Below are 14,169 nucleotides of genomic sequence, written 5' to 3'. Positions count from 1 at the left end.
ATAATATCATTTCAAGGCACTGTTGTTAACCATACTAAGTGGACTTTTTCCATTGGCTCCTGTATGACCCACTGAGTCCTTCCTTCCTCCCTCCCTTCCTTCCAACAGAAATTACAATCATTTAAGTTCATTTGTCATTTTTTAAATAGAACCGCACTTAATTCTCACTCACTTGAAGGGCACTCATAATATGGACATCATATTATTTTGCATCATATTATTTTGTATAAATTACACAATTCCAAAATATTGTGTTCCTTCATCTTGAATTTGCCTTGAAAAACAATGGTACTTTTTCCTGCCTGTTACTACTTATGTATCTCAGCATGACTCTGCAAATGGCCAACTTGGGCTAAGGTCATTAATGCAGCAATAATTATTAGCAAATTAAGGAACCAGGAACATAGTTATATTTATTGTTATTGTCATTTATAATCCCACGTGTATGAAACTAAGACTTCTTTGTTTTTATGGCATTTCTGGTTGGCTATCAGAGACGATGTTTTAAAAACTCCTTTGCAGATAGCTCCATTCCTACAAGATTTGTCTAAGCTAAGAAATTATTACTCCAATTGACAAGATGTCCCAAAGACTTCCAATTCACAAATTTTCCTTGAATTCTTGTTTGCTAGCCATAAGGCACATTTTGTAAGCTCTCTGAGCCTCAGTTTTCACGTCTGCAAATGGAGTAGTTTCAACTGTTTTATAGGGTTCTTGTATGCATCAGAGATGTTAATGTGCGTGGCACACAGTTGGGAGCAGCAAGTGTGGTTTCCTTTGCCTTTCTGTCTCTATTCTCCCCAGCAATATATTCTCCATTAGACATTACTCTTAGTCTTTTTTTAGCCCTAAAGTTGAAGAATCAAGCTGAGGTTACCAAGTTGATTTCTTATTTCCGAACTGACCTCCTCCCTCTTGGAACTTGTTTGACGATTTGGTGTTAGGACTGTTAGAAAAGCATATTATTTATCATTTTATCTGCTTTTGTAAAACAAAAATCCACCCATAAACATTTATTTCTTCTTTACAACAGATGGGAAAACAATTAGAGGCAGTTATAATCCTGACCCTCAGTGGCAGACAAGTCTGCACTGTGTGGCAGAACTAGGTGGAAGGTGATCTGGATATCAAAACCAACATGCACTTGTCCAAAGCAATCTGTCTTATCAGGCAATGATTCACCAGGTCGCTGCTCTGAAGTTAACCTGGCAGAACACAGAGAAAGAAACGCGAGCCTGTATTTTCTCTTATAAACCGTTTCCATAAGTTAGAATATTTAGATGCAACCACCCCCATGCACAAAGCACTAAATCAACACCATGCTGGTCACTTTCCAAATCACTCTTAACTAGTAAAAGGGAATGCCAAGTTTCCTGAAGGCCCATGTATTTCCTTGAGTGAGAGTTTACTGAGATCTGATTTTCTCAATAACACCAGAGGTTTCTGTCCTAAGACTTTCCCATTACAAGTTCATCTGGAAAGTGGCTTCGTAGAATGGATCCCATTTCTTTTGTAAAATTCCTCATGATTTTAACATAAAAGTATGGGCCTTATTCAGGTCTAATCTTAGTCCGAGTCCCAATTATTTTATTTTGATTTGGACAAAAATGAGTGCATAATGTTGTTTCTTGGGCTTTTACTCATGATATTCTGTCTAACTTAGTTTAACTTGGTTTAACCTTATTATTTAATACCTATGGGCTAGAAAGCAAAACGAATCATTTGTATCTTTCCACTTCTGCACAAGCTGTCAGTGGAAGGGAGGGGACTCTCCCATTCTCTTTTTGTACACTTACTACGTTTAGAAAACGGAACTCCATCCTTTCTCCTGCACAATCCTCATTTTCACATGTCTTACAGATTGACTGGTTAATTTGTCTGCCCTGATGTCCCAAACAAAGTAGTCCTAAGTCTTTCTGCAGCAATAAAGGGATACATTTCAGTTGTCCTTCTTAACAAAGGACCACGATACATACCATATCTTTGTGTCCCTGGCTTTACTAAGTTGGGAAGAATCACAATAATCGGAATCCCAAACTGGCTAGACCAAAACAAGCCTAGCTTTTCCTTGAGTTTCTTACCATAGATATTTCTGGGATGCTCCTCAAGAATTCAAATTTATTCTTCCAATCCATTCTTGTGGCTTTTTATCCCCAAGTCTTGTGGGAACAACCTGGAACACGACAACTCTGCTTAGGATTCAGCCTTCCCAGTTTGATTATAAGCAATGGGAATGTTTTTTTGGGACAAATCCCATCACTTACGGATAAGTGTAACCTTTTCCTGGGTTTCCGTTAGGACAAATTTTCAGAACTCCATAATTAGGTATAAGTGTAATTCCCAAAAGAATGGGCTTTACAGTCTTTAATAAGACTACATATGGGGCCCAAACATTATGATCCACATTGGAATTCAGACACTGGAATGAAGGTGAGCATATGTTCCCACACTTCCTTCTGCTGTCTGTGTACAAAGTTATAGCAAGAATAACATATACAACTCCTAAAAATAAAGAACAAATTTCAGAGTGAGTAATAATCAAAATCCATATTTCGGAAAGGAATCATTCTCAGAATGAAACTTAGAAGTATACAGTCAACCCCCTACCTGCTGACTTCCCAAGCATGAGTCATTGTAAGATGCTTGAACCTTTGTAGACCCATCCTCTCCTACGGAAGAGAACTGGCAGGGAGTTCTGGCTGTCACTTCCACATATGGTGCCCAGTTGACAAAATATGTTTAAATGCACTGCTTGCCTCCCTGTGATAAAAGGCATTTTGGCACAAGACTCTACAAAAAATTGGGCACCAAATAGGCCTTTAAAACCTGTGACCATCAAGAAGCACAAATTCTACTCTTTTCTAAAGAGTAACGTGCTTGGCCATTTGTTTGCCAGTGGATCACGAATTATAAGACTAGACATACATACACTGTAACAGTTCAAAAGTGTACTATTCTTTTACCTTCAGGGTTTTCCCTTGAATTTTTTAAATTTTTTTAAATTTATTTTATTTAATTTATTAACTTATTTTTAAATTTTTAAAAATGTTTTTATTTATTTTTGAGAGAGAGAGAGAGAGAGACAGCGTGAGCAGGGGAGGATCAGAGAGAGAGGGAGACACAGAATCTGAAGCAGGCTCCAGGCTCTGAGCTAGCTGTCAGCACAGAGCCTGACACGGGACTTGAACCCACAAACTGTGAGATCTTGACCTGAGCCAAAGCCGGAAGCCAGATGCTTAACCGACTGAGCCACCCAGGCGCCCCTTGAATTTTTTAAAAAAAGAATCAAGAAATTCTAGTTACATGAACCGGTTGGATACTTTCTTCAGTTGGATCAATTTGTTGTTTGTTTGTTCTTGGTTACTAGATATCCCTTGTAAGATTAGGAACTGAAAAGAACGGCACTGGAACAGTGCTACCTTCTGAGAGTTCGGAGCATTCTAACTTCTTCAATGTGTTGTATGTAGGAGACGTTAGATCTGGTGGAGGAGTTGGCAAACTGTGGTGCATAGACCCAATGGGGTGGCTGTCTGTTTCTGTTAATAAAGTTTTATTGAATCATAGCCGTGCCATTGATCTGCATGTTGTCTGGGGCTATTTTCATGGTACAATATCAGAGTTAAGTTTTGCTAGAGACTGTATGGATCATGATGCTTAAAATATTTAGACCCTTACACAGAAAGTTTGCCAATCCCTGATCTAGTGTATTGCCAACTGTCTTGTGAAAATATTGTATTGACTTTGTATTAAAGGTGGAGACACATATACATGTGTTTGAAAAGATGCTGAACTCCAAGATTAGGTCAATTTATGAGATTCCTTAAGGACCTCATGAACAACGGCGCAGTGTTGTTTGTGTATGTGCTGATGGGTCAGTCCATTGTAATTGTCTTATCTCAGTCTGCTGTGACACAATTACCCCAAGAAAATGTTCCTGGTTCCTGTTATACTGAAAATGTGAGAATAAGGTCCACTGCCTGCTAATCACATTGATTGTAAAAGAGGAAAACATATTTTTTAAAGAATATTTCTCTCTACTCATCTTTCCCTTTAAGTGGATTGTTTGAGAGACAGCAGAAAAGCTGAAGCAGCCCTGGAGAATCTAGTTTAACAAACAAACAAACCCAGCAGGTTCTCAGTTTAAAAGGTCTACTGCATATTCACTATCAATCTCTATACATATTTTATTAAACCTTCTGTAAATATTGTCATTGTAGACTGCTTTGGACAGGCTAATGCGTTGTGATGTTTTGTTAATGGAAACAGAGACAATAATGCAGAAGGCAGTCACAAGAAGGGAAGAGAAGGAGGCAGATGGAGGAAGGAAGGGGCAGACTGAAGGCAGAGCCCAGGGAGCCCAGAGAGGTGAGGCCAGAACCCTGCGTGGAGCTGACTTCTTCATTAGCAGGACCTGGAACTGTGCCAGAGCATTCCACAACTTCAAGAGCTCATCGGTTTTCCTCCCCTCTCCCCCTTCTCTTCTCTTCTCTCTGCCTCTACAAACTTAAAAAGAAAGGACATAATGGTATCTCCCACACCGTAGAAAGCACTACTCTGCATTGGAAAGTCAGTCCACAGAAAAATGGCAAATGGCTTTTAGTTCTGGGTAATCACAGAGTAACTTTCCTTGTAGGCTTCTCCTCCATGACCTAGTGAGAGCTGAAGTTTTGAAGCTCTCACCGTTTTCATGATTTCCTTCCTCCATGGTGTGTGCAGGTGCAGCCCTTGGTCATGGGTGACTGTCTCCCCACTTCCAGTAACACCTGAGCAGGTCCCCTGGCTTCCAGGACAAGGTTTCTGGGCCACCACCTGTGTGTCCAGTGCATTCCCATTCCCCTTTATTAAAGAGCAAGGATGCCATTGCATTAGCTGGGAGTGTATTCTCTTCCTTTTCTGTCTGCCTGTTCCCTTCTACTCCTCCCTCCCTCCTCCCTCCCTCTCTCTCTCTTTCCCTTACTCTTGTTGGTGTTGTTGTTGTTGCTGTTGTGTTTCCCACCAAAAAAAAAAAAAAAAAAAAAAAAGAGAGAGAGAGAGAGAGAGAGAGAAAACCTGCCCTGGGGACAGCTGAAGGAAGTCCACGCTGGCTTGGGGCTGGCATTGGTGGTGCAGGTGTGCGGAGCCCTCCTCCGAATGGTCGCCACAGCAACCCGCCGCTCTAATCTGCTGAATATGAAAGGCAGGAACAGAAAGAGAAAAGCCATCCACCCCCTTCTGCTCCATCCCGGAGTCCAAAAGAAGGATACCGGCTCCAAGCATTCCTGATCATCCCCAGCCATCGCCCAGGCAACAGTCACAGGGAGCTGGCAGGAGCGCAGTCTCCTCCCAAGTTCTGACCTCCTGCCGCCCCCCTCCTCTGCTTCTCCCATCCTGGGCCTCCAGACTCCCACCAGCATCCCACTCTGGCCTCCCCGCCCCACCCAGCCAGCCAGCGGGTCACCAACTCACGCACAGCATGATTTCATCAGGTTCTCCTAATACAGCTCCAACAATCCGCGTGTGGGTGTGGGTGTGGGTGCGTGCACGCATGTGCATTCGTGCGTGTGTGTAGATTTTCATCTCTAGTCCCCTTTCAGATGCGTGTGTTTATGGGCTAGAAAGATTGAAATGGACAGAGCTGGTAGTTAGAAACAGCGGTCGGTCCCTGCTGCTAGCTTTAATTCATCCGTTCCTGGGTTTGCAGGCCAGGGGCTCTTCAGCTCCGGATCCAGCAGTGAAAGCTCTCATTTGTCTCGCCACCAGCTTGTTGACACAGCTGGGATTGACACTGCTTACCTCAGCAGTTTGTTGTTGGTGTGGTGGTGGTGGTGGTGGTGATGGTTTTTTGTTTTCTTGGTTGGTTTTTGTTTGGTTTTGTTTTGTTTGGTTTGGTTTGGTTTGGTTGCAAGACAGAAGGCTTCCTTGTGATCCCAGCCTTGTCCTATCAAATGACACTCAGCCATGGTTTGGGTGACTTATTTACTGGCACTGGACCAGGAAAAAGAAAAATGAACGTTCACAACTCATAAATCCTCCAGCTTAGATAGCTACAGCAACAGCGGTGGGAGTACATCAAGATGTTCTGCTTGATACCACAGGGCTCCTGAGCAGTGTGGAATCTCATAAGTCAGAGGTAGGAAAAGGGGGTAAAACAAGATAGGAACAGAGACATGTTTTATGTGCAGAGTCTTAGACGGACTCAAAAACTGTGAGCTTGAATCCTATGACTTGCTTTCTCCGTGGAGGATCTTAAGTGGGAGAGGAGGATGCAGTGTGTTTGAATCATTGGACTAGGAGGTGACTAAGCTGGCCACCTTTTTCTTTTATCCTTGGAAATGAAGCTACACCCATGCTCACCATGATTTTGAAGTCCAGCCTACATTGACTGGACAGCAAAATCACAGCTTTCTCAGCTGCACTGAAAGAAACTATTTTTATAGAGGACATAAGGTCAAGAATGTTTAGCAAACAAAATTGTATGTCATCCACTCCTAGATAATTCTTCAGGGACCTTCCTCCTCCCACGCCCTTATTGAAAGTGAGGGCAACTCTTTAAGGCTAGTGTGACAATGTTTTTATTTGTTTTGGAATTGATCTTCAGGACAGAAGCACATTTTTCTTCCCATTAGTATAAATCCAGAAAAATCCAACCACAAAACCATTGGCTTTGTATAAGATTTCCTCATGTTCTCCCACTATGATCACCTCTAGTTCAACAAATAACTATACTTTCTGTGATGATGAACTATATTAATTCAGCTTTTGGAGGCTAATGGTTGAGCCTTTCCATACAGAGTTCAATCTCTGGGTAGAAGTGTGGATAAAAAGTGGGGGAAAATTTAACCATCACCTACATGTTTAGTCTACATAGTACTAAATCCTTGACTCTTTGGAAAGATAACTATGATTGATTTGGCTCTTCCTTTTTAATTTTGGCTTTGTTTTCATGACCCTCAAAGAAACAGGGAGGGAGGGCACTTAACTGATGACAAATTAAGCCCTACCCAGAAGTTCTGCTCACTTGTTATAATGCAGAAAAAGAAATACTGTTTTTGTTTTGGTTTTGCGTTGTGACCCAACTGGGCTCTGACGTCATGTAAGTAGCTGAACCAGGCCAGCAGGAAGTATGCAGTGTGATCTACTCGCTTTGCAAGGCACCTGACAAAAAAGCATCTTATAAAATCCTTATAAAATCTTGTAAAATCCTTTGGAGGAATTATTATCTTTGAAATTTGTTCTTTACCACTCTTTAAAAAACTGACTGGGATAAAATCAGATGAAGGAAGTACACAAGGCGGGTTCTACTGTTCTTAATGTGTCTAGAATGCACACTGTCTACGAGTGAAGTAGTTGTTCAAATTCTTCTGTGAGTTCACAGGAAAGTGATTGAATCTCTCTGCGATTGAATCTGGCTAAATTATTCTGTCACAGAGATATTGTTTACAGTCATTGTCTCCTAAGAGAATCAAGTATTGTCTGAATGCTATTTTGAAATCCTTAGGAGAAAAGACATTATGTGATCAAATCAACTTCAAGTTGATTCAAGTTCTGTTTAATTCCTAGAATCTTTATTTTGATTACTTTTTATCTATTATTATGCCAATATTTTGGAGGCACCTAAAAGTGCCAGACACTATGTTAAACTTTTGGGATTCAAAAAGTCTGTGGTTTAGAGAGGGAGATAGGAACATAAAAATTATGGCTCATTTTTATTGAGTGCCTACTATATGCCAGGTACTACTTTAGACATTTTGTATGCATTAATATATTCAAGTCTACAACAACTCTATGAGGTAGGTAACATTATTTCTTTGTCTTTAAGAAGGGAAATGGAAACACAAAGAGGTTAAATTATACGCCCCAAATCACATGCTACCTTGTTTTTAAAGCAGCACTCAGAAGATATAAGACTGTTTGGTGTTTATAACCCACCAAGTTCAGTATCCTCAATACATAGTTAATAAGTGAAAAACTGCCAGATGGAAAAAGGCAAAGGTGAACATATTAGTATAGGGAATTTAGAACCCCCAAATTAAGTCCTGACATCATCCCAACCTCTAGGGGTTTCTAAGAACTCTCAGGTGATGGATAAGATCTTGCAGTAAAACTGTTTTTTGAAGGTGTCTCTATTTATTGCCATTTATACATATTTCAAGTTTGTTTCAGGAAAACTTGTTTTAGGTTATTTCAAACTTAGATAAACTAATAACTCTAAAGTGCTTAAGACAGCACCTGGTATATGGTAAATTTCTGTCAAATAAAATAAATGAACTTACTTGGAGGGTCTATGATAATTGAAAAAAAATTTTAAAGAAGAGTTGGAATGTGGGTGGGCTCTGAACTTTGAGAGAGAAACCCCTCCATGTGAGAATCAGGAAGCAGAAGGTGTGAACCTGGTGGCCGGAGAGTCTTCCCCTAAGTCAGTAAGAGCTGCATCTACAATACGTAGGTGGCAAGGGCTAGGTAGTCTCAGGAACCGCTATATTACAGCTGGGCTGTGACACCATCAGATCTGTGTTTTGGGTAGCAAGATAATTTCTGTATCAAAGCAAAGGATGGGAGAAGAGGTTATACAGTCATGGCAGACAGGCCAACCTAGATCCCCATGCAAAATTCAGGTGAGGGCTGCTGTTGCTGCCAAGGTGGCAGTAGGGTCGGAGATGGGAAATTTTGGACAGATATTTAGGAAAGAGAATCTCCAGAATGGTGTCCTTGATTGGATGATGAAATATGTTCCATGATGATGTGAGGAAATACGAGAAAAGGTGGTGAGTCCGATGGCATGGATGACAAGTAAAAAATGATATTCACTAAGAGGAGGATATTTGGAAGGCGAGGTGGTAAATTAGTTTTAGGCATGTCGAGTTTAAAGTGCTCAACATCCGGGGGCGCCTGAGTGGCTCAGTAGTTTAAGCATCCGGACTCTTGATTTTGGCTCAGGTCATTATCTCACAGTTTGTGAAACAGAGCCCTGTGTCTGATTTTGCATTGATAGTGCAGAGCCTGCTTGGAATTGTCTCTCTCCCTCTCTCTCTGTCTCTGTCTCTCTCTCAAAATAAATGAACCTACAAAAATTTAAAAAATAAATAAAGTGCTCAACATCTAAGGGTGCATACAATAAATAGCCCCTTTAAAGTCATGGTGCGATTCTTGAATAGCTAGATTTTATAGTCATGTGTACAAGGATTAAGTATTTTAAGAGATGGGAGTATATGGGAACACCAAGGGAAAACAGAGATGGAGAGAAAATATATGAAGTTAAGGACAAACTTGAGGACAACTCAAGGAAAATCCCTTGGGCTCACTTTAAGTAAGATTTTTGACAATGAAAAACGCTTGGTCAGTTTTCTCAAAACAGATTCAAAAGGCTTTTCCTAATTCAGAAGTACTGTTCCTCCATTATTTCTTCCTGGAACTTTCAATCCATCATCAAAGCTAATCTACATTTTGAAATCATCAACCAACTCATGATAATGTTTGTCTTGAAACTTCACAAGCTTCAACATCTTGGCACTGTCAGGCTTTTGAAACATAACTCAGTCCCTCAACTCTGTAGAGGTCACTAAGAACATTTTCCTGCCTGAAAGCTGTGGGTGCTATCAATCACTGATTAAAAAATGCCATCTTTTGCAAAGGCTGGCTCAGCAGAGGGGCTGAGCACAGTCTTGATGAGGAGAGAAAATGAATCCTAATTGCTACCTTTGTTCTCCTGAAGTTGGTTTCAAGAAACACAGAATGACTACCTTCTGTTTACTTACCTTTCTTTACTCAGTTCTTACAGGAGGATATTTAGGCAATCTATTTGTCGAATCACTGCAGGGTGCAGTATGCTTCTCTTACCAGTGATTATCATTAAGAAGTGTATTCAACCTCCCAAGGCACGTATTTAAAAATAAAAAAAAATTTTTTTAAATGTAACATGCAGCCTTAGTGTGATTTATTTATAATAGGCTGACTTGAAAAGTGCTAATTGGAATATGACCCCCAATAATACTGTAATGAAATGAGATTCCATCCTAGAGTTTATTTTTTCTTTTATCCTCCCTAATAGAAGCAACCATGTGTTCTGGCTTACGGTTATCACTTTGCAGCAGATATGAAGTAACCCTTGTTTGTAATCTCTACCTTCTTAGTTTTGTAAGCATAAGGGAAGCAGGCTGTGGGCTTTGGTGATCGGATGGATGTGACTTCTTGTTTAACTTAATAAATAAGCCTTTCTTTTTGTTTTACAACCTGCTGGAGAGAAAATAGGCAAATTAGAATAAGGAAAGAGGCCCAATATATTCTCAGTCTCACGTCCTTGAGGCTGAATTATAAACATGCATAGAACAGACAAGGATGGCCCTTATTCAGGACCCTAAAATAAAGATACCTTAAAGTAGCAATTCTCACCTGGGGCTGATTTTGTCCCCTAAGAGATGTTTGGCAGTATCTGGAGACATTTTTGGTTGTCACAACTGGGGAACAGCACTACTGGAATTTAATCAGTTGAAGCCAGACATTCTGTTAAACATTCTAAGGTGCACAGGGCAGTCCCCTGAACAAAGAATTATCTGACCTAAAATGTCAAAAGTGGTGATGTTGGAAACCCTACCTGAGTGGTAGAGACACAGAACCGATGACCTACCCTTTATATTGTCATGAGAAAGAGGTGAGAACACTGGCTTTGGTTCATGAGTGGCATTCTCTGAAACCAGTTTTATTCCAGTTCTCTGTGACTGGCAAATGCCCTAAAGAAACATCACCTCTGAAAATAGAAATAAATGGTGACTAAGGCTTGACACGGCTGTATGTATGTACATTGCTAACTGAGTACAACACAGAAGATCATACTTCTTCTGTGCTCTACATACAACCTCAGAAGATAACTTTGAATCTTGACGATGAGACAAAAACCTACTTTGGAATGACTTTGTCCCCTATGAAAGTTGCTGGGTGATAGACCTGAAAATTTTGGATCTTAGCTAGTTACTGGATGGAGACTCTTTGCTGAAAGTAATACTGGAAATTGGGGCTCATCCAACATCAAATAAAAGGAGTCAAGACCCTACTTAAGAACCTTAAAGGAGGCACTTTACTTCATACACTGCCCATGAGGCCACATTTGTTCAGCAGCCTGTTCATCTCTATTGTACTGAGCTCACCAGAGGAAGACTGAACCAGCTCAGAATCTCTTGCTGCCTCCCACATCCTACACCCCCACATCCTACACCCTCCCCCAACTTCCAGGAACATATAGAAGGAAAAAAGGTGAGGTCTACCATCTGCATGCTGGGGTGGAACCTCACATTATATCCTAAGACCTGACAGAACCATGTTATCTTTTCCCAGTAAGATAAAGAAGGCTAAGGCAATTACAGTGGACATGACTTTCACATCCTCTACTTTCACATGGACAAAACCCAGAATACACGACTTTAAGGCATTAGAGCCAAAAGTGAGTCTAGAGAACATTTGGCCCAGTGTTTCCCAGGGGGGTACATATAGCTTTGGTGGTATAAAAGATTTTAGGTGGTACATAGATATGACTTTCAACAGCATTCCATCAATAGTAGGAGACTTTATACATTTCAATTCTGTTCCAATCCTTCTAGTTAGGGCTGTGTCTCTTAAGACTGAGTGGTAAAAGAAAAGTTAAAACAAAATTTTTGAAATTGGGTTTGAATTCTGATCCTGCAACTTATAAATTGACTCGGTGATGCAATTTGACCAATAAAAAAGTGAGTGGAAGACTTTTAGGGAATTCTTGGAGAGATTTTTCACTCCAAACTCTGAAGTTTATACTTTCAGCCTCTCTAGTATATTGCTATATTGGACCAAACAAGCTCTGTGAAGGCAGGGGGAATCCATCTTTCCTTTCCTTTCCTTTCCTTTCCTTTCCTTTCCTTTCCTTTCCTTTCCTTTCCTTTCCTTTCCTTTCCTTTCCTTCCCTTCCCTTCCCTTCCCTTAATTTTCCTTTCCTTTCCTTTCTCTTCTTTCTTTTTTAAATTTATTTTTGAGAAAGAGAGAGAGAGAGAGGCAGAGAGAGAGAGTGCCACAGAATCTGAAGCAGTCTCCAGGCTCTGAGCGGTCAGCACAGAGCCTGACATAGGGCTCAAATCCACAAACCTCAGCCACCCTGGTGCCCAGGCTTACTCCATCTTGTCCTCTGTTGCATGTCCAGGACTTGGAGTACCCACCAATGTTGCCATCCACAAGAATTTGATATATATTTGCTGGATGACAAATAAAATAATCATATGAATAACTAGAATCCTTTTTTCATTGTAATAATGGCTTTTAAGTGTACAGATTTGCTCCCAGGCTTAATGTTAAATCACAGGATAGACTCAGCATTTTCCCACTAAATTTTTCTTTTTTAATAGATGTGTTTAGGTATGACTGACATAATATAAACTGCAAATATTCAAAGTGTACGATTTGATCAGCTTTGACATATGTGTACACCTGTGAAACCATCAGGATAATCAAGATAATGAACACATCCATCATCCCCAATGTTTACTTGTTCCCTTTCGTAATCTTTATCTCATATTTCTCTACCTCTCTTTTTCAAGGACCACTCATCTGCTTTCTGTCACTACAGAAGCATCTGTATTTCACAGAATTTTATAGAAATGGAACCAAAGACTATGTACTCTTTTTATTAGGCTTCTTTCATTCACAATAATTATTGTTGCATGTTGTTGTTGCATGTATTAGTAGTTCATTCCTTTTTGAGACCGAGCAACATTCCATTGTGTAAACATATTGCAATTTGTTTATCCATATTTATCCTTTGAGTTTTGCCCAGCTTAGGGCTCTCACAGATAAAGTTTATATGAATATTCATGTGCTTGTCTATGTAGGGTTATGTGCCTTTTAAAACAAATTAAGTTTATTTATTTATTGGTAGAGAGGGAGAGAGCAGGGAAGGGGCAGAGAGAGAGAGAGAGGCAGAATCCCAAGGAGGCTCCAAGTTGACACTGCAGAGCCTGATGTGGGGCTTGAGCCCATGAACTGAGAGATTATGACCTAAGCTTAAACCAAGAGTCATGTTTAACTGATTGAGCCACCCAGGTGCCTCTGGACATACGGTTTCTTTTCTTTTTTTAAAATTTTTTTTATAAAATTTTTTTTAATATGTTATTTTTTTTTTGGATACAGAGAGAGACAGAGCATGAGAGCGGGAGGGAGAGAGAGAGAAGGAGACACAGAACCGGAAGCAGGCTCCAGGCTCTGAGCTAGCTGTCAGCACAGAGCCTGACGCGGGGCTCAAACCCATGAACATGCGATCTGACCTGAGCCGAAGTCGGAGGCTTAACCGACTGACCACCCAGGTGCCCCATATGGTTTCTCTTCTCTTGGGTGAGTACTTCGTAGAGAAATAGCTAGATAATATGCTAGGTGTATGTTCAGCTTCATAGAAACTACCAAAATGTTAATCAACGATGGCTGTCCAATTTTTATTGTTATTGTGAATACCATAGGCTATGTTTTCTGCTAAAAGTTTTATAGTTTTAGGTTTAAAATATAGGTATATGATTCATTTAATTAATTTTTCATATGGTGTGAGATATGAACCAAAGGTTTTGTTTGTTTGTTTGTTTGTTTGTTTTTGCTTGTGGCTATTCAACTGTTCCAGCATTATTTGTTGAAAAGACTATCCTTTCCCCACTGCATAACCTTTGAAATCTTTGTAAACAAACAAACAAAAACAGTGGTCCATATATATGTGGTTTTGGTTTTGGACTCTCTATTCTAGTTGTCAATCTCAAAACAAATACCATACTGTTTTTATGACTACATTTTCACAATAAATCTTGACGTTAAGTAGTGTAAATCTTCTCACTTTGTTGTTTGTAAAAGTTGTTTTGTCTATCCGAGGACCTTCACATTTCTATATGATTGTAGAATCAGCTTGTCAATTTCTAATAAATAAATAAATAAACAAACAAACAAAAAAATAAAATAAAAATGAAGGCAGCTGTGGTTTTGATTGGGATTGTGTGAGACCTAAGATCAATTTGAAGATATGAAGAAACTGATGACTTGCCCAAGGTCATCCATAAAGTGGACATCGCTGTAGGTTATAATGGGGATTATGTAAATTATAATGGGGATTATGTAGGTAAATTTATCTTGAGCTCTTAGAACAATGTGTGGCATATGGTAAGTGCTCAATAAGAAATCCTATTACTCTCTTTCTTTAAG

The 14,169-nt window shown here is 39.9% G+C and overlaps 1 long non-coding RNA gene across 1 annotated transcript; it reads right to left on the bottom strand.

Annotated features, from left to right (window-relative positions):
* Positions 1–998: 998 nt before the first annotated feature.
* Positions 999–4,829, bottom strand: LOC115276823. The gene is made up of 3 exons (XR_003902104.1): positions 4,681–4,829; positions 2,082–2,173; positions 999–1,205 (listed from the first exon to the last, which is right to left on the bottom strand). It is a non-coding gene; the product is annotated as an uncharacterized LOC115276823 (long non-coding RNA).
* Between the last annotated feature and the right edge of the window lie 9,340 nt (positions 4,830–14,169).

This window comes from Suricata suricatta, chromosome 13, assembly GCF_006229205.1.
Source record: "Suricata suricatta isolate VVHF042 chromosome 13, meerkat_22Aug2017_6uvM2_HiC, whole genome shotgun sequence".
Lineage (NCBI taxonomy): Eukaryota > Metazoa > Chordata > Mammalia > Carnivora > Herpestidae > Suricata > Suricata suricatta.
This window is presented reverse-complemented; position numbering and strand designations above follow the sequence as displayed.